Source organism: Lepisosteus oculatus, unplaced genomic scaffold (genome assembly GCF_040954835.1).
Source record: "Lepisosteus oculatus isolate fLepOcu1 unplaced genomic scaffold, fLepOcu1.hap2 HAP2_SCAFFOLD_48, whole genome shotgun sequence".
NCBI lineage: Eukaryota > Metazoa > Chordata > Actinopteri > Semionotiformes > Lepisosteidae > Lepisosteus > Lepisosteus oculatus.
In genome coordinates this window covers 854,914-875,571 of record NW_027168020.1, presented here as the reverse complement: position 1 = coordinate 875,571, position 20,658 = coordinate 854,914, and the positions used below count along the sequence as shown (strand labels likewise).

At 43.0% G+C, this 20,658-nt stretch overlaps 7 non-coding genes across 7 annotated transcripts; 4 read left to right on the top strand and 3 right to left on the bottom strand.

The window, feature by feature from the left end:
- Window positions 1–306: 306 nt before the first annotated feature.
- trnan-guu (transfer RNA asparagine (anticodon GUU)) lies at window positions 307–380 on the bottom strand. The gene has a single exon. It is a non-coding gene; the product is annotated as a tRNA-Asn (tRNA).
- Window positions 381–1,573: 1,193 nt separating this feature from the next.
- On the top strand, window positions 1,574–1,646 carry trnar-ucg (transfer RNA arginine (anticodon UCG)). The gene has a single exon. It is a non-coding gene; the product is annotated as a tRNA-Arg (tRNA).
- An 8,135-nt stretch (window positions 1,647–9,781) lies between these two features.
- Window positions 9,782–9,863, bottom strand: trnas-cga (transfer RNA serine (anticodon CGA)). The gene has a single exon. It is a non-coding gene; the product is annotated as a tRNA-Ser (tRNA).
- A 2,434-nt stretch (window positions 9,864–12,297) lies between these two features.
- Window positions 12,298–12,379, bottom strand: trnas-gcu (transfer RNA serine (anticodon GCU)). The gene has a single exon. It is a non-coding gene; the product is annotated as a tRNA-Ser (tRNA).
- Window positions 12,380–19,504: 7,125 nt separating this feature from the next.
- LOC138230308 (U5 spliceosomal RNA) lies at window positions 19,505–19,621 on the top strand. Its single transcript, XR_011186338.1, has one exon. It is a non-coding gene; the product is annotated as a U5 spliceosomal RNA (small nuclear RNA).
- A 391-nt stretch (window positions 19,622–20,012) lies between these two features.
- LOC138230313 (U5 spliceosomal RNA) lies at window positions 20,013–20,127 on the top strand. Its single transcript, XR_011186343.1, has one exon. It is a non-coding gene; the product is annotated as a U5 spliceosomal RNA (small nuclear RNA).
- A 393-nt stretch (window positions 20,128–20,520) lies between these two features.
- On the top strand, window positions 20,521–20,637 carry LOC138230296 (U5 spliceosomal RNA). The gene has a single exon (XR_011186326.1). It is a non-coding gene; the product is annotated as a U5 spliceosomal RNA (small nuclear RNA).
- Window positions 20,638–20,658: the final 21 nt, after the last annotated feature.

Genomic DNA, 20,658 nt, shown 5'->3' with positions numbered 1-20,658 from the left:
TGGAGCAATCAATAACCGCTCCGGAAAAATGGCAGAATGAAATGGTCCGTCACTAAGGACATTTGTGAAGCAGAGGAGTGACATCACCACAAAGGCGACACATTCTGCTGATGGTTTTGGTGAATAATGATTGAGGTGCGTTAAGAGAAAGGTAGCTGTGTCAGCATGCGTAGGCTGCAAAGGATCAAGCAAAGGTTTACTCCATGCTGAAAAGAGAAGAAAAGAAGCACAACGTTTCGACTGTGGAGCCTTCTGCGCCATCTTCTTTAGCGGTGATGATGTTTACATTGGAAAAACGGAGACATGCGTCCCTGGGTGGGCTTGAACCACCAACCTTTCGGTTAACAGCCGAACGCGCTAACCGATTGCGCCACAGAGACTGACGGCCGCTTGTGCTCCCTACATTTGCAGGTTTATGGTCAAAGAAAACAATCACTTGCGCTTCTTGCAGCCGGCAATCTTTTTCCACTGACAACCAAGAAATGGATTTCATCTTTCACAAGCTGTATGGATTTCTTCAAAAACAAGTTATTCCAGAAAGGAAATGAATTCTTGCATTAAACTGAACCAAGCTGTACATGTTTGTCTGAAATGAGACATTCGGCACAACAAGACACGGAGAGAGGCACCGCTGGTATTCAGACCCAGGATCGCCTGCTTACTAGGCGGGCACTTTAAGCCACTAGGGAACAGCGCCAGCGGAGCACCGCGCTTTTACAGACACTTGGACACATCTGCGTTCGGTGTGCACTTAACCTGCTCTCTGAACCCGTTGCCTCCGTCCCATTTAATAGCAGAACTGACGCCAAGAGAAATGATGAGAAATGGCATTTATCGGGCCCTTTTCATGTCCAAGGAGCTCAATGCCCTTGACACCTCCCCAAGGCGACAGAGCTGTGCATTCTTTGGCGACACCATTTTTTCTTTTGTTTAATTTCTATACTTATTGATAGAATAAAAACGATATGTCATGTACTGTAAGGGAAATGTCTCTTTTCATGGGGAAAGCTAGCACCAGCAAATGTTGTGTTTAGAAGAAGTGATTTAACATGACACGTGACCTAATTTACCGGAGCAAAAGCTCACCCAGCAAGCCCTGCTTTACTTCTACAGGAGAGAAGTACTGTAGAGTCTGCAAGATGTTCAGCTGGGTAGCTACGTCAGCATGCCTCGGCTGCAAAGGAACAAGTACTAGGTTTATTGCATGCTGAAAAGAGAAGAACGGAAACACAGCGTTTCGACTGTGAGGTCTTCTCACACCTGAAGAAGCCTCACACCTGTAAAAGGCTCCATGGTTTTCTTTCTTCTCTTTTCAACATGGAATACACCTATTGTCTGCAAGATGTGACAATTTCATGGTGTTTTGGAAGAAAACCTTTTTTCTTTGAATTCAAAATCAATCGGAATTTCAGCACAACACATCAACACTTTTTCTGTTTTAAGGAGATGATATTTTAAACCTGACAAAAATAGTAGGAAACACAAGTTTCTTGCTGTGAAAATTTAGATGGGGAAGTGTACTACTAGTAGCAGTGTAGAGCTCTCTGTGGTGGAGTGCAAGCGCATGTTCTATGGGCCAGTGGCGTAATGGATAACGCGTCTGACTTCGGATCAGAAGATTGTAGGTTCGAGTCCTGCCTGGCTCGTGAGGCTTTTAAACCTCTCAGGTTCCTAGGTAACAGGTTGCCGTCATGTATATGAACTATAGAAAAGCATTTGCCACAACCCGTAAATTAGCACGCAAGTGCGGGCTGGTGAACACAGAACTGTATGGAGATCATCTCCAGCTCCGAGCTCAATTGCAATGAAAAAACATGCAGAACAGAACTGGAGAGCAGCTGAATTTGTGCTCAGTAGGGTGGGGAGGACTCAGCATTGCTATTGTTCTAATTGGCATGAACTGCAGGGGATCTGAATCAGAACATGTCAGTCAGTTTGATCATTGCGTCAATATGTAGGCCACGTTAATACAGAATTATTACTTTGTCTGTCTCGTCTTTGTATATAGCTGAATGTCCCTGACAATTTCATGTTAGTTTTTAAGAACGACATTGGTGCTAATATATACATATATAGCATATAAGGAACACGTAAAAGTTTAGTCCATGCTGAAAAGATAAGAAAACCGCCACAACGTTTCATCTTGGAATAAATCTTTACTTGTTGTTTTGCAGCCTACCCATTCTGACCTAACTCCTCCCTTGAAATTCCCTAACAGATAAGGGTACGTAACGGCTCATGCGATGCTCAGTTGCAATTTGTCCCAAAACAAACAAGAACAGCAGCTGAGGGTTTCAGTTTGAACATGCACTGTATTAAAGCAGCTTTTATTTCCATTGATAAATGCTAGATATTCCTACAGAGATTCTCCAGGTGAGTAAGCGATTCCTGTTTCTGTTTCTATTTCTGTTTCATATATATATATACAGTATATATACAGTATTGTACTATTATTATATAATTCGTTACACTGTGGCTGTGTTGTGTGTGTTAAGCTGCTGTTGCACTGCAATTTCCCTCACGGGATCAATAAAGTATCTATCTATAAGAAGACATTACCAACAACGACCACAAGATGGAGATATTGTCTAGACATTACCAACAACGACCACAAGATGGAGATATTGTCCAAAGAGGCAAGAAGGGCAAAGCCGCGATAAGGTAAAATCATTTTTTGTAAGAGATTGGTGTCAGAATGCACATCCGTATCCCAAACAGAATCTCTAGTAAAATATGATCATTTGTGAAACAGGCAAATGAGTGTCTGCTACAATATGATTGCTACAGATGCAGCCATTCAAAATGTGCGGGCGATACTGCATTATTTTCCGGTACGCTGTACGCAGTCTACCGCGAGTTACCGGTAAATACCGCGAGTTACCGGTAAATACCGCTAGCAAAATAATAGTATCCGGAATTTCCGCAAGGTGGAGCTAATAAAGCTCAACTTCTCATGTTTGAGCTGTAGCCATCAAAGTCTTTAATGAAGATATTACTAATAGTATTAATAATAAATGACCTTGGACAAGCTGTAAACTCAAAGTATTGCCCTGGTCCACATTATTTTTTTCACTGACCTTCTTTGTAAAAGTAACACCACAGCATTTCGCAATCACGCATTTTTTTCCAATCATGCAAAGTACAGTAATTTTTGAGAATCGATTCACCATGCCTTTCACATGCTCATAAAAGAGATTGATTTAGGAACATAAACATATTACCGTATGCAAACTGTACTGTATACAGTTTGTATATGTATATGTATATGTATATGTATATGTATATGTATATTTAATGTCTTAACTGTGCCCGTTTAAGTATTGAATATTTATATGGAATTTTACCACTGAAGGGAAATCTTAGTGCCTGAGCATAAAAAGAATAGGAGCGTAATGCAACGCGTGTGAAGGCCATAAACGATATTAATTTTGGAACATAAACATACAGTATATGGCTGGTCTCGGTACTTTAAAGAAAACATACACGAAACATGGTTTCATTATGACCAGAATCGGTCTTGAGATATTTTTAACTTGATTTACAGTATTTGAGAGGTATGTCTTGACACCGATACTACGTAAATACTCCTCACGTATATGTTTCTAGGTTTATATTATGCATTTCATACGGTCAAATTGCTTTTGAGCAACTGATAAGAAGCGCGAAACGGTATGCCCAGGGCGTTTTAGTTTTTGTTTTGTTTTAATGCAGTGCAGTGGATTGATTAGAGATATCAAGTACATACAAGTCATTTTTTAAATGTTGTAGTTCGTCTTGTAAAAATGTTACGAGTACATCATCTGTCAACAATTACACAGGTTCTGTTTCCATATTGCGGTTTTTGGTTACGTAATACTATTTTCTAATTTCACGTTGTGAATATATGATTTGGGCAAACAGAGCCGCAAAGAAGTACATTATGGGTTGTTGTTGTTTTTTTGCAGTTTTATCTAAAATAAGCGATGCTTAAACCTTTGTCTGATTCTTGTGAAACTATCCACACGACAGTTACCTAGGAGTTGACTTCAGTGATGTCACTGATGGGATGTTTCTAAAAATCCATCCTCTGTAAAACATCTTCTCTAGTTGTTCTGCATATGTATTCGCTAATGAAGCTGTGTGTTCTGAGCCTGGTTCTCTACATTTCTGTATGAACCAGCTTAGAGGGCTAAAGACAGCTTGTGTTTAAATTGAGTGTAAGGTAATTTATGCTTCTAAAGTCATGGTCAGCATTTATTATTGTACTGTGCTGTAAACTTCTTCTGTGCCTAATTACATTATTTTATAGTCGATAATGTTTCTGTAGTGCTTTTTCAGCCCTCAGCATGTGACTGCGCTGGTGGTGCTGTGGGTTAGGTTCCTGACTCCTATGTCACATGGTCTGTGGTTGAATCTCATGGAACTATGACTTTAATTTTTAACAAACATTTCTTTGAAAAAATGAAACATTTCCCTTGGTCAGAGATTAAATAAAACCTCACTCGCATCAAAACAAATTTATATTTCTAAATATCACAACATGATCGAATTTACGTCTTTTTAATAACAATGAATAGTCACCTATGCGTTACAAAATAAACATTTATATTGATTTGAATCGAGTTTTGATTTAAATCGTAAACGCGTGTTTAAAGGCGATATACTGTATAAAAGCGCTGATTCTTATGGAATGTGTTTGGCCGGGGATTCAAAAAAATTATTTTTTTTAATCGCGTATCTAAGGAAAATTGCAGTATAACTTTGTTCATGCACAAACAGTGGCATGTTACATTATAATTTGGGTGTCTCCTCTTGCCAGAAAGCTCTAAATTGGATTTTGAGTGCGGTTTTTGACTTTTTCTAAATTGCAACCCATAAATAAAGCTGATACAGTTTAGACTTACTGTATTCTAAACTGTATTACAACATCACATTGGACAATGCAACGTAAATTGCAAAAATGCACTTGGAATCTGTCCAAGCCCTACTACGAAAATTATTAAAACTGCGACACTTATCATTCATCTTTAAATAAACTTTATTTTATATAGCGTTTTAAGCGAATAGGTAATTAGATTGCTCATAAACCTAATCGCTTTTTCTACATAAACACAGCGTGATTGCTCTCTGAAAATGCTTTTTTCTTTATATTAAGGCTCAGATTTCAACTATAGATTGTATTATTATAAACTTTCTTGGAAAAATGTCTTTTATGTAAACCATGTTTGCTATTAATTCATTTAGGGCTAAAATACGTTCATTGTCTTCCAATCGAGTCGAGTTGACATTGGAAGCTTGCCACGCCCGGACTGTTACACCAACGCATTAGCATGTTGAAGCGATTTCATTGAGGAGGCCATCTACTAGTTAACACTGTACTTCCTACTTTGAAAACACCTGTGAAATTGGTTTAATTCGTCACAGCCAGCACTCCGGCAGAGAGGGGGGTTGTACTCGTTAATGTCTGATGACATACAAGTGGAAAGATTACAGATTTTAATCGTTTTTTTTCTGAACCAGGGAAAATCTGATCATGTTTCTCTATAACAATAATAAAAAACTTTATTTTAAATTATTTTACATATCCCGCTTGCACATCGCACGACTTTAATAAATCTATTCTTTATTAATACTAAATAAATAATACTAAAAATACTACAGCAAAGAGGTCACTTGATTTTTGGAATAATTCCAAATAGCACAATGATCCGCTGGCATTCCTGAAGTCTGTTTAGTGCATAATCTTCCAAATACAATCACTAAGCAATTATAAGAATTATACCATCCTATTTCTTTGTGATGTCCTGTAAAAACTAAACCTATTTTTATAAGGCTTTTACTCAAAAGGTTTCCAAACACACAAAGCATTTGTGAAGTACTATAGTATTTCTAAAGGTTACTGGTACAACATCAATCATTAAAGCTTAACAATAAAGTTTAGATTGCTGACTATGGACTAACTACATTAACTAACTGCAATGCAACATTATACATTTTACAAGAATATCTGGTTGAATTCTTGCATTTGTAGCCAATTTAATGCGAGAGAAATAAGCCAATTTAATTATTTCACAAAAAATAATGTAATATAAAATGGATGTTTTTAACTTTATTGTAGTGTTTTAGAAACTAATATGTCTTCAAAAATGGTTGTTTTTCACTCCTAGGAATGAAAGCTGTTGTTATATGATGTTTATTTTCAAATTTGGAAAAATCAAAGGATTCTAGCTTTCTCCCCTTGCAGGCATCGGACACAGAGAACCTCATGGTTTTCCTAAAAATCATTTTTTATGTTCCCTGGTGTTCCAAACTTAGTTTTAATTTGTTATTATGTTAAAAACAGGGTAATAAATTTCTAATTGGACTATAAATAATGTCATATTGTCTGCTATAAAACTGATGTTTTCAACTCTATTGTAGAGATTCTAGAATCATCTAATAGAGAATTGAAATAAAAAAAGGGCATAAGAAAACATTACCAACAACGACCACAAGATGGAGATATTGTATAGACATTACCAACAACGACCACAAGATGGAGATATTGTCCAAAAAGGCAAGAAGGGCAAAGCCGCGATAAGGTAAAATCATTTTTTGAAAGAGATTGCTGTCAGAATGCACAACTGAATCCCAAACAGAATCTCTAGTCAAATATGATCATTTGTGAAACAGGCAAATGAGTCTCTCAGGTGCCCATTGCTCATTTTCAGACACATTTATGCAATACTTTCACCATGCGTTGAGCAATAGGGATTAAAGATACCAGAGGTAAGGTTTAAAAGTGATTCTGAGGTGCAACACATCAGCAATACAGCTAGGCATCTGAAATGCGGGGTTTGAGAGCCCTTCAGGGAACACCGTACCCTAAAGGTACCAGAAGTCCAGTAGTATAAGCATTAAGTCACTGTCACCCCTGTTACAATGTGATTGCTACATATCTTCATTTCTTTGGTTTTTAAGGAGTAAGAGTGCAGGGGGTCTAAATCTGCGATCCAGTGTGTTGAAGTATTTCACAACATTACCTGTAGCCCGTATGGAAATAAATACTAATTCTGATTATTGCCCTGGGCATGTACCAATAAATCACTGAGCATATATATATATATCACTGTGTTGAAGCTAGAGACCTGTATGTAATATTATGGTGCTAAAATGTCATTTTCACATATATTAATGTAATAAATGATTGCTTATGCTTTATAAACAAATCTAATTAAAATAAATGATTAAGTTTTGTATTTATCTTGTACCATAGAACATGATTTTCTTTGTATTTCAAGCCCACAAAGTGTCCAAATGACGCACTACATGATATAAGGAAGATTATCACATGCATATCGGTATTATCTTTCTTATGAAAATGCATTCCTTTCATTACCTTTTACTTTTTAAAATGAACTCAAATTGTGTATAATGTAATAATTTAAGTAGAAGTGCTTCACTGCTCTATGCCGTCTGGAAATAAATCCTCAGACTACTTACTGCCCTGGGCATGTACCAATAAATTACAGGAGCACATCTATATATCACTGCGTTGAAGCAGGAGACACACAATCACTGCAAACACATCCTAAATACAGTGTTCTAGCACCTTTGACCTCATCCAGAACATATCATTTCTTGAAAGGGATTGCTGTCCGAATGCACATCTGAATCCCAAACAGAATCTCTAGTAAAATACGATCATTTGTGAAACAGGCAAATGACTGTCTCAGGGGCCCATTCCTCATTCTCAAGACACATGTATGCAGTACGTACACCATGCATTGAGCAATAGGGATTAAAGACACCACAGCTAAGGTTAGAAGTCATTCTGACTATATTCTAAAATATTGGACTCATATTCTTATGATGGCAGACATGATGCTGCGTTTAAAACCGGGGTTAATGGACATTATATGACTGTCAATTCTGTTTTGTTTTGGAGACTCTTGGCTGCCTATATGGTACACTGCAGCGTGAAGGAATTATTTTCCAAAACTGTGTCAGCTCAAAAGTTGTAAGAGAACCTCTCCAGCTGCTTTAACTCTCTTCATTTTTGTCATTTAATTGTCTGTCGGCACTATGTGGCAGCGTTGCATGACAACCCCTCTCACCACGGAAAGGAACCTAACAGCTTTGGTAAGAGAGGAGAAAAGGACCTGGCCAGTAAGGGGCACGAACCCGTGACTTTGGCGTTATTAGCACCATGCTCTAACCAACTCAGCTAACCGGCCTCACGACAGTGGTTCTCTCTGTGCTGCAAAAAATCGAACTCAGGGAATTTCTTTTGCCCTCCTTTGAATAGAAAGCCGTGTAATTCAGTGTACGGGCTTTCTCATGCAGTTTCATGGTTCTTGTAACCCAAATCCTACACTGGCCTGAAGTGCCCCCCATTTCACAGAATTTTTCAGCTGATTTAAAATGTACCTAAAGGAGAAGCATTATTGAAGACGATCAATTACCAAGAGCTTTTGTCAAAGGTTTTGGTGGTCATTTTTAATGACCACAGAGCGATGTGACCTCAGTTTTACATCTCATCCAAAAGACAGCGCCCTTTTACAACACAGTGTCTCCGTCACTATGCTGGGGCATTGGGACCCGCACAGACCTCAGGGTGAGCGCCCCACCGCCGGCACCATTAACACCGCTTCCAGCTGGAAGCTTTGTTTTTCCCTGTAGCTCACCCTCATCCGGGTACTGACCTGGCTCACACCTGCTTAGCTTCAGTGGGTTTTCAGTTGCGAGTTGCAAGGGGATGCAAGTGATGGAGCAGCTAGCTGCAAAAGCCACTGCATTGGCGGGGAATCAAAGCCGAGCCTCCCGCGTGGCAGGCGAGAATTCTACCACTGAACCACCAACGCTCAGAACCCGGGCCTTCAAAAAAGACGCTTTTTTGGTGCTCTGTGCAAAAAGCGTCGACATCTGCTTCCAGCTGTAAAATGCCATTCGCGGACGCTGAAGAACTTATTTGCAAGGGAGCGGGTACAAGCAATTTGGCATTTTAAAACCACCAGGAACACCGAACAGGCGCGCTTCTTTGCTTGCGCCGAAACACAACGACAGGAGGTGGACAACGTAGTCGGCAGGATTCGAACCTCTTTCTGTCTATTATATACTAAATGTTCTCTTGTCTGTCTCTTGTTTGTATAGAACTGAATGTCCCTGACAATGTACTGTTAGTTTTAATTGAAGAACGGCATTTGTGTTCAAATATATCAGACAAGTTTACGTAACTGCTCATGCGACACTCAGTTGTAATTAGTCAAGAAATAAAGTCGAACAACAGCTGCAGGTTTGATTCTGAACGTATCAGATTGCAGCACCTTTTACTTCCATTGACAAATGATAGAGATTCGAAGAGAGATCCTTCAGACCAGCAAGCAAACCCACGGCTATTTCGGTTTTCTATCTAGGCAACGTTGGTGTCTGCAATAGCATACATGAAAGCGTGATGCAATTTCTGTGGCTAAATTTGTTGCACGTCATGCACAGTAAGAGTGTTTCTAACACCAAATAAAAAGTCAACAATTAGCGATCACGCCTTCTCCTCAGTTAACCCACTGAAACCCTTGCTGTTAACAGTTCTTTAATGCATGCTTTACGAGCACCTACATATTGTGTCGGTTCTTTCAGTTTTATTCATTAGGTTTTCAAAGGCATAAGTAGAACACCAGAGGTGCGAACGCAAGATGTGTGGTTATCTGAAGAACTCATTTCCATGGCAGCGGGGCCAAGCTATTTAGTGTTTTTATAGTACCAGGGAAGGAGAAGCGGCACTTCACCTTTGCCGCGCAGGCACAAGGAGACGTGCGGCAGACGCCGTAGTCGGCAAGATTTGAACCTGCATGGGGAGTCCCCAACGGATTTCGAGTCCATCGCCTTAACCACTCGGCCACGACTACAGCGAGTTCACCATCGCCGCATTCCTCCTTTAATCTAACACGGAGTGCGACGTGGCTGCGGAAACCTTTTCAAAGTCGCTCTCCGTTAAAAAAAAATAATACCTTTGACAAAATACGTGCCGGCAGACAGACACGCCTCAGAGGGTTTAAGGCTGGCTTCATGTCGGAATGATAAAGTCTCCCCGTCCGGACATGAAAATGCCACTTTGTTACACACAAAAAAAGAATCAACAACAGAGAAATGCCCACAAGCATTTGAAAAGCCGCACCACGTCGCACTTGAAATAGCTCTTACATTAGTGGTAGACGCAGGAATCGCATTTTTATTTACGCTCTTACCAACGCGATGGAAAGCAAAACAAAGCAAAGCAGAGCAAAACAAAACGAACAAACGAAAACCCTGCACATAACGCCGTTACGTGCCCAAGTGGTATTGTACGTCATCCTAGCACTGCACCCCGGGGCGTACGGTACATGGGAACGAGCACACGCCACGAATCGTCTCGAATCACTCCCTACAGCTGTAAGGCGCCTTGAAGCGTGCACCCCCAACATTCTTCTTTGCGCATCTGTGAAAGGTAAACTCTTGAGCAAACTCTGAACCAGCTCTAAGGAAACTAATCCGATTAGACGTAACTTTGACTCATCTTTTTACGCTCAGTGCTGGATTGCTCAAACTCCAGCTAGGGTTAGGGTTAGCATTACCACGCTACTTAGACACTTTGTTTACGCTCAGTGCTGGATTTTGGGAACTTCAGGACGAGTGGGAATTTTCTCCTATCTGTCCATTCTGTTTTGTTTTGGAGACTCTTGGCTGCCTATGTTGTACAGTGCAGCGTGAAGGAAACATTTTCCAAAACTGTGTCAGCTCAAGAGTTGTAAGAAAACCTCTCCAGCTGCTACAACTCTCTTCATTTTTGTCATTTAATGTGACACTCGATGTATAACTGGAGCCTCACATATGCAAATGGTGCGGCTCCAGTTCGACACCCAGTTCGACACCACTTTACAGTATATGACAAAAGCATGGCAAACTGTGCCGGACCAGCAGATAACTTCCGCTTATTTTGACCATATTAAACATTGGAAATCTTCCCACTTGCATTTGTGACACTTGATTTTGGCTCCACCTAAGAAACTCTTAAATCTTCTAACACTTTTCTCTTCTCCCGCAACACACTTGTCTGTCGGCACTATGTGGAAGCGTTGCATGACAACCCATCTCACCACGGAAAGGAACCTAACAGCTTTGGTAAGAGAGTAGAATTACCTGAAGAACTGCTTTCCATGGAAGCAGGACCAAGCGATGTAGCATTTTTATAGTACCAGGAAAGGAGAAGCGGCACTTCGCCTTTGCCACACAGGCACAAGGCGACGTGCAGCAGACGCCGTAGTCAGCAGGATTCGAACCTGAGCGGGGAGTCCTCAATGGATTTCAAGTCCATCGCCTTAACTACTCGGCCACAACTACAGTGAGCTCGCCGCCGCCGCATTCCTCCTCCGGAGTGCGAGGTGTCTGCGGAAACCTTTTTAAAGTCGCTCTCCGTTAAAAAAAAAATACCTTTCACAAGATACATGCCGGCAGACAGACACGCCTCAGAGGGTTTAAGGCTGGCTTCACGTTCAAATGATAAAGTCTCACCGTCCGGATGTAAAAATGCAACTTTGGCAGACAGAAAAAAAACATCAACAAACCACAAATGTGGACAAGGATTTTACAAGCTGCACCACACTGCACTTTCAAAAGCATTTACATTCGTGTTAGACGCAGGAATTGTCCTTGTTTTGCGCGCTTACGAACGCCATACAAATAAAACAGGTCTACGGGTCTGAAACCTGCTCCACGGAAAACAGTTCTGTTGCGCTTTTGATCAAAGGGAGATTCTCTGTTCTTACTTTTTCATGACATAACACCCAAAGGGGCTTCTTTGGAGCTGGATTCCAACCAGCATCCTAAAGTTTCTTGGTCGTATCCTTTACAGTCCTCTGTTCGGTCGACATGGAACAGAAGGGGGCAGCTTTCCTCACACATACAGTGCAGTTCTGCATCAGACCTCTAACTCGTTTCCTTAGCTTGGATTTAAGCCACGAAGCAGGCTTCTACTGTATAAACGTCTAGAGGAATCACAAACTATTTGAAAGGCCATCATCCCAGGGGGAACTGACAAAGTCTATCCCTAAACACCTAGCGCAGTCTCTCGAGAGACTGTCAAAAATCGCTTTCTCCGTTTGTGCTGCAAGTAAGTGAAAATGCGGTCTCAACCCAGAGCCACTTGGCAGCAGCGGCACGTAAATACTGTTACTGCCACTGCTCGATACCGACGTTAGCCTACTATACCATGTTCAGCCACCGCTAGAAAATATACAGCTCTAGTACTGGAGCAAACAGAAGGAGGGCCAACATCTAACAGGCACACGTGTCAGACATAGAGAGCGCCGAGGATGGGATTCGAACCCATGCGTGCAGAGCACAATGGATTAGCAGTCCATCGCCTTAACCACTCGGCCACCTCGTCAATGAAACTGGGCTGTCCAGACACGGGTTGGCACGCTCCAGATGATCTTTTTCTTTTTTTTCCCTCGTACTCGAGGGTCCTTTTCCTGTTCCACATGCGATTTCAACATTTTCCTTGGGAGATGTCAAGCCAGCAAGCCACTGCTGTGGTTCAGTGGCCAGTGTGGAGTTCAGTGGCCCTGTTGTACACAGAAAGCACATTGAGCTCCTTGGACATGAAAAGTTCCAGATAAAAGCCATTTGTCATCCTTTCTCTTGGTGTCGATGTTGCTATTGTATGTAAAGGTGGCAACTTGCTCAGCGAGCAGGCGGAGCACACACCGAATGCAGATGTGTCTGAGTGGTGTGTCCAAGTGGCTGCAAAAAAACACTACTCCCGGGGCGCCGTGGCTTAGTTGGTTAAAGCGCCTGTCTAGTAAACAAGAAATCCTGGGTCCGAATCCCAGCGGTGCCTTTTTTTGTGCTGTGTTCTCGAACAGAACTGGTCATTATGGACAACCGCATACGCCTAGACTTAATTAAATGCAAGTATTCATTTCCTGTCTTGAACGACTTGTTTTTCTTAAAATGGATGCAACTTGCAAAACATGAAATACAAACCTCGCTAATCAGCGCTCGCGGCTGGCAAAAAAAAAAGAAGTCAGCAATGTTTTTTTTCTTTAACCTTAACCCTGCTAATGGAGAAGAGTTAAACGACCGAGTCTATGCAGCTTAAACGGTGCTCACGTCGGGTTCTTAGCTGAAAGGGTGATAAATCCCGCTCACCCCAGTCCTTAATCTTTTAAAAGGATACAAAATTGAACCTAGTCGCCACATCACATACATCCTGTTCAACGATAAAAAGGTGACATCTATCCTCGATCCAGAGTAAATCCCACGTTGAGGGCATATTTTTTTCCACTTTACCATGAGTCGGGCTCGGCTGCACAGAGGCGAGAGCAGAGCAATGAGGTCACGGGGACAGGAGAGCCACATGCTGGCGGTTTAAACACGCGGAAGAAAACTGAGGGATCCACAGTATGTGGACCCTCCGTGCGCCATCAGTCCGCACTCCGGACTCTGAATCCTGCCATCCGAGTTAAGATCTCGGCGGAACCTGAGGCACAGTTCTTTCTTAAAACGTAATCTGGTGAGCATTTCTAGAATCGTACTTGTATAGATGCAGCCTTTAATGTGTTGCTAGGTTAAAATTGATGACTTCTTGAACTTCAGTAGGCAACTGCCCTCTTGATTTTGGATTTAATTTCTTTATTACAGGGGCGCTTTTATGAAGACCGAGTCATGTTCAGGTACTTTGCTTGATGGAGGAAGCATATTTCGGACTCTGTGATCTGCTCACCTGGAAAGGTCTGCTGTACTACTACAAGAGAGAAGTAGAGTCTGGAAGAATGGACAATTTTATGATGCTTTGGAAGATAATGTTTTTTTTTTTCTTTGAAATTGAAATGAATCAGAATATCAGTGCAAAAGACAAACTCTTGGTTTGGTTTAAAGAGATATGGTTTTAAAACAGACAAAATGTAGAAAACAGGTGTTTCTCACTTTTGGAAGAGAATGGACCGGGGGTAATATTTTACAAGTTATATAATAGTAAAATATTATATAATAGGGGTAATAGTCGCGAGGGGCTTCAGCTTTTTCGTGCTTAATATGGTGCGCTGTGGCCACGGCAGATATGGGATCTATAAAAGCCGAAAATTCTCCGATCATTGCCTGACACAGCTCCTCAAAGCTATTACAGACCTCAGGTCCTTGTCTAGACATCCACTCGTGGACCGCTCGGCTGGTAGTTTTCCTTACTAACATAGCCTTTTCCTGTTCGGACGCTTCGGGCATAAACTGCAAAGTATATCTCAGCTCATCAATGTAGGTCTCCACATTATTCCCTGACACTGTCGGGTCAAACCTTTCTACATCTTTGGCTAACTGCCTCAGGGAGTGGAGGTTAATTTTTACAGTTTCTCCGTGGGCAGGGAGACGGCCGTGATCAGGAGCAGGGGGTCTATGCCTGAATTGAATCGCCCTTGCGTCTCGCGCAGGACTCGGCGATCTCCCCCATGCCGATCCGACCACAGACCCTGGCCGGGAGAAACCTCCTGGGTGAGCGCTCCGGGCTGCTAGGTGGGCTGGCATGTAAGTGGGATCTAGCCTGTTTTGCTTCCAGTACGGCAGCATCTAACTCCTTTTGCCTTTCCTGGCTGAGCTCATTTAAACTCTCAATTTCTTTTTCTTTTTCTTTCAAGCTCGCTTCTAGGTCTCTCCTAGCTACCTCAGCCGCAGTTTCTCTAGCAGACAGGTCATCTAATTTACCTAAAACTTCCCTGAGTCTGTCTTCACTTTCCTCACTTTTCACTCTCTTTTCTCTGATTATATCCAACAACTCAACTCGCTCCGCCTTATATCTTTCTAGCTTTCCCTGAAGCGTTTGAAACTTTGTCAGCTCGGACAAAGACAGTTCCAGCTGTTTAGCTAGATTTAAGGCGAAACTAGATAGGACCTGAACTGCGTTCACAGACCCTCCTGTGTTAAGCTGGTTCGCTACCTTAGCTACTAAATCTACTTGCAGCTTCTCAATATCATCAAAGTTCAACTTTTCGATACCGCTCCAGTAAACAGGATTGTCGTCGCTAGAAATAGTACTTATAAGCGACTCCACTTCAGACATTTTAGCAGCCATTGTCATTACGTCAGAGAAACTTTAAGAGTATTACTTTTTTTCCTTTTACCAAAATACAGTATGGAATCTAAACACCCGAGCAGATGGATTTCCAATCAGCACACGTTACACTAAACGCTAGAAAACAGGGGGATTTCTTTACGCAGTTATCAGCACACCCGGTATTCGCGTATAAAAGCCACGGTGCTGTGCTGAACTTGAACTCACAGCAACATCAGTTATTCTGTGCGATTGAGTCTCATTTCATTCTAAACTCGCCCACCCAGGGACGCCATTAAATGTAGTGGTTTGATGGGTTTACTGAGACACTTATTAATTGTAGCAGTAATCACGAGGTTGTTCGTTGGGGCTTTTAGAAAATCAATCGCCAGAACAACTAACAACGCACACACACGGGTTCAATACACGAGATACATTTATTAATATAAATTGTGCACCAAACATATACTAGTCTGCCTGGATACGAGCGGCAGACCTTACTGTGAGGGTTATCAATATACAAGATATATAATCTCGAAGAGATGCAAACACAAAGAGATACACAACAGAGAATATATGTCAATATATATCGTTCGGTTACCAAATCGCTAATCAGTGTTATTACCCATTGTTACTCTAAACTCGGAAGTAAATACATTACTCATGAATTAAATTGATAACAACTTGTGTTGAGGTACAATTGAATTCTCGAGACGCAATGTAGAACATGGGGTTAACTTATCCACTGTGTATGGATTTGGAATTTCCCGGCACGAACACCAAACCAGCTGACAAGCTCTGTTGCAGCCTCTGTTCCAGCGGTTGTCCAATGGGCGTTGTGTCGGCGTCCTCTGGCTACCAGCCAACCAGTCAAGGTGCAGCTCGGAGTAGGACGGGCGGAGGAATCTGACTGCGGCGCGCAGGGCAGTCGTTGCTCCGAGGGGATCTACCAGCAGTCCGGCTGGCTAGTAGAAAGTCTCTATGCACAGAGTGTGACCGCGAGTCCTCACAAGTCACTCTTTTGCCTGGGAAGAAACTGGTTCGTTCCCGGTCCAGCGCTGCTTCTGAATAAGCTATTCAGGTTGTCGACGAGGGTCCAACTGTAGGCTGCCGTTGATCAAACGGAGCATTCACGTTAGTAGAATTCTGAGTACGTACGGGATGCTTGGCCTCGCGCTTAGAACAAAGTCCAAGTCCCTATGCAGACAACAGCAGTTGTCACGTGATTGTCTCTGAGGATGCGCGAAAATGGCCAAGGAGAGCCCCGATCTGAGCTTGCGCTCCCTTTTTGACCAAGACACAGATGTGTGCTGATTGGTTGAGAGTTTGGCGGGCATTGGAGACCCACGTGGTATTACCACGCCCTGCCAGTCCCTGATTGGTTGGTCAAGGTGAGATATAAGTCACTTACTCTTGACACTTAAGAATGCAGTCCAGATGTCCATTCAGCACTCCCTAGACAGATAGGCGCCAATGGATGACCATTGATCATGATAGCCAGGCTTAGCTAAGTGCATCCCTGTCTGGGAGCTGTTCCCTATCAAAAGAAAACAACTTAAATCAGTCTGCATGAATACTTTCTCTGTGGCTGCACCACAGAGATGGGGGGTGAGATGGGGCTTCATTTAGGACAGCATACCAACGCTTAATTCTGTCTTATTAACAAGCATTGCCGCTACACTTGTATCCCAACTTTTGCAACTCGCAACTGAAAACCCACTGAAGCTAAGCAGGTGTGAGCCAGGTCAGTACCAGGATGAGGGTGAGCTACAGGGAAAAACAAAGCTTCCAGCTGGAAGTGGTGTTAATGGGCGCTCACTCTGAGGTCTGTACGGGTCCCAATGTCCCAATATAGTGACGGAGAAGCTGTGTTGGAAAAAGGGCGCTGTCTTTTGGATGAGATGTAAAACCGAGGTCATAGTGCTCTGTGGTCATTAAAAATGACCACCAAAACCTTTGACAAAAGCTCTTGGTAATTGATGGTCTTCAATAATGCTTCTCCTTTAGGTACATTTTAAATCAGCTGAAAAATGCTGTGAAATGGGGGGGCACTTCAGGCCAGTGTAGGATTTGGGTTACAAGAACTATGAAACTGCACGAGAAAGCCCGTACACTGAATTACACGGCTTTCTATTCAAAGGACAAAAGAAATTCCCTGAGCTTGATTTTTTGCAGCACAGAGAGGACCACTGTTGTGAGGTCGGTTAGCTCAGTTGGTTAGATGGTGGTGCTAGTAACGCCAAGGTTGCGGGTTTGAGCCGCGTACGGGCCAGGTCCTTTTCTCCTCTCTTACCAAAGCTGTTAGGTTCCTTTCCGTGGTGAGATGGGTTGTCATGCAACGCTGCCACATAGCGCCGACAGACAAGAGTGTTGCGGGAGAAGAGAAATGTGTTTGAAGATTTAAGAGTGTCTTAGGTGCAGCCAAAATCAAGTGTCACAAATGCAAGTGGTTGGATTTCCATTGTTTAATATGGTAAAAATAAGCGGAAGTAATCTGCCGGTCCGGCACAGTCTGCCATGCTTTTGTCATTTACTGTAAAGTGGTATTGAACTGGGTGTCGAACTGGAGCCTCACCATTTGCATATGTGAGGCTCCAGTTATACATCGAGTGTCACATTAAATGACAAAAATGAAGAGAGTTAAAGCAGCTGGAGAGGTTTTCTTACAACTTTTGAGCTGACACAGTTTTGGAAAATGTTTCCTTCACGCTGCACTGTACAACATAGGCAGCCAAGAGTCTCCAAAACAAAACAGAATTGACAGATAGGAGAAAATTCCCACTCGTCCTGAAGTTCCCAAAATCAAGCACTGAGCGTAAACAAAGTGTCTAAGTAGCGTGGGAATGCTAACCCTAACCCTAGCGTAAAAAGATGAGTCAAAGTAACGTCTAATCGGATTAGTTTCCTTAGAGCTGGTTCAGAGTTTGCTGAAGAGTTTACCCAGTGGGCACTGATTCGTCGAATATACGTATATTCACGGCGAAAATACGGCTATACGTATATATACGTCGCCTCGACGTATAATCAAAGTCGAATTGCAACCGTAAAATCGACGACATTAATAAACGCATATATAACGTCGAAAACACATCTAACACAGTGCCTGAGGCTTTTTACTGTATGTATCGTGTGTGCCGCAACTAGGAGTATACGGCACTCTGCACAGTGTACGAAGTAATTTTCGCAGTAATTAATTTATTATATTTACTATATTTATTATACACGTGTAAATTAATTACTGCGAAAATAATTTACTTCGTACACTGTGCAGAGTGCCGTATACTCCTAGGTAAGTTAGGTACATCTTTTTGCCCAAAACTGAAGGGGCGACATTCCTCCCTCCCCCCGTGATGCCAGGCCTGTCCCCATCCTATTCCATAATGTCATTATACTGTATATAATACCATACAACAGTGACCGATCCTTACTAACTGCATGCGTTAAAATTGCACATCAGCTCATAGCAGGGGGCACATAGCCGCGATGTATTATCAATGTTAAATTTCAACCATAATATCGACAACATTAATAAACGCATACGTTGAGAAAATATCGAACCCAGCATATTTTCCGGTTATATACCACAATGCATTGCTAGTATTCGTTGGTCACCATTTTGGACACGTTTTTCAAACGTAGAAGTATATCCGCAAATATCTCAGCAATCCTCTTTTGACGAGTAAGTATGAACAATAATAATACTATCTGAATACATACAGATCTTTCTTAATATTATTTTGATTAAAATAGTAAGTGAATAAGCAAAAAATGGCACATAAAAATAGTGGAGCTTTTTAAACGTCTGTACTTACTGCGCCCCATAAGAAATCGTTTGTCCCCGTTCAAAAGAGATTTTGCGATGTCCTGCAGCGTTCGCAAAGCAAACCTTTGACAGTTTGAAAAGAGGAATTTATTCTGCTTCCTGTGCGTGCAGTAGTTACAAAGTTGAACGTCTTTACACGATCTGCTGCAGTTTTCAGTGGGCGGGCTTTGTCAGATGGCTTGGAAAAACGCACTGTTTCGGCTCGGGAAACATCATGAGCAGTGTCCTGCATGTTTTCTGTGTATAGCTGTCTTTTGACGCATACAGAATTCATTCGAAATCATTGATTTCTCCAATTATCAAGGGTCCCTTAAAGGATGAGTCAAAGTAACGTCTAATCGGATTAGTTTCCTTAGAGCTGGTTCAGAGTTTGCTCAAGAGTTTACCTTTCACAGATGTGCAAAGAAGAATGTTGGGGGTGCACGCTTCAAGGTGCCTTACAGTGCGTTGTTTCCGACACAGTGTGGCCGGGTGTTTTCCGAGTTATCGCACGGATTGGGCACGCCCACAAGCCGAGAGCCGCAGGCGATGAGCCCGGGGCTGAACGGGCCCCACTGGCTAGTTTGTAAGGCCAGGTGCATTGCCAACCACGACCGGCAGCGCAGAGGCTTTGAAGGCGGACTGGGCTCCTGCAGCTGTGCAGCCACGCACTCTGGTTTCTCTTCATTTCGTACAAATCTTTCGCCTTTTACTAAAGATTCCCGCGGAGAGAAGCATGAATGAGTTCCATGCAATATTTGTGCTTCTCTGCTTTCGGGTGGGGCGCAGCTGGGCTGGTCAAAGAGAGAAAACAAAAACGCTCGCAATCGGTCTTGTTATGGCGATTGTGGCCGTCTGCTCCGCGAGTCCTCGGTCTCCGGCCGTCTGATTGGCGCTCTTTTCTTTGGGGGGCGGGAAGTGTCCGGCCGCAGGGGATCTTGGGACCTCGCTTTGCATAGCGGCTTCCCAGAGTGCGTCGTTTCCGGCACAGTGTGGCTGGGTGTTTTCCGAGTTATCGCACGGATTGGGCACGCTCGCTAGCCGTGAGCCGCAGGCGATGAGCCCGGAGCTGAACGGGCCCCACTGGCTCGTTTGTAAGGCCAGGTGTATTGCCAACCACGACCGGCAGGGCAGAGGCCTTGAAGGCGGCCTGGGCTCCTGCAGCTGTGCAGCCACGCACTCTGGTTTCTCTTCATCTCGTACAAATCTTTCGCCTTTTACTAAAAATTTCCATGGAGAGGAGCACGAATGAGTTCCCTGCAGTTTTTGTGCTTCCCTGCTTTCGGGTGGCGGGCAGCTGGGCTGGTCAAAGAGAGAAAACAAGCACGTTCGCAATCGCTCTTGTAATGGTGATTGTGGCCGTCTGCTCCGCGAGTCCTTGGTCTCCGGCCGTCTGATTGGCGCTCTTTTCTTTGGGGGGCGGGAAGTGTCCGGCCGCAGGGGATCTTGGGACCTCGCTTTTCATAGCGGCTTCCCAGAGTGCGTCGTTTCCGGCACAGTGTGGCTGGGTGTTTTCCGACTTATCGCACGGATTGGGCACGGCCGCAAGCTGAGAGCCGCAGGCGATGAGCCCGGAGCTGAACGGGCCCCACTGGCTAGTTTGTAAGGCCAGGTGCATTGCCAACCATGACCGGCAGCGCAGAGGCTTTGAAGGCGGCCTGGGCTCCTGCAGCTGTGCAGCCACGCACTCTGGTTTCTCTTCATCTCATACGAATCTTTCGCCTTTTACTAAAGATTTCCGTGGAGAGGCGCATGAATGAGTTCCATGCAATTTTTGTGCTTCTCTGCCTTCGGGTGGGGCGCAGCTGGGTTGGTCAAAGAG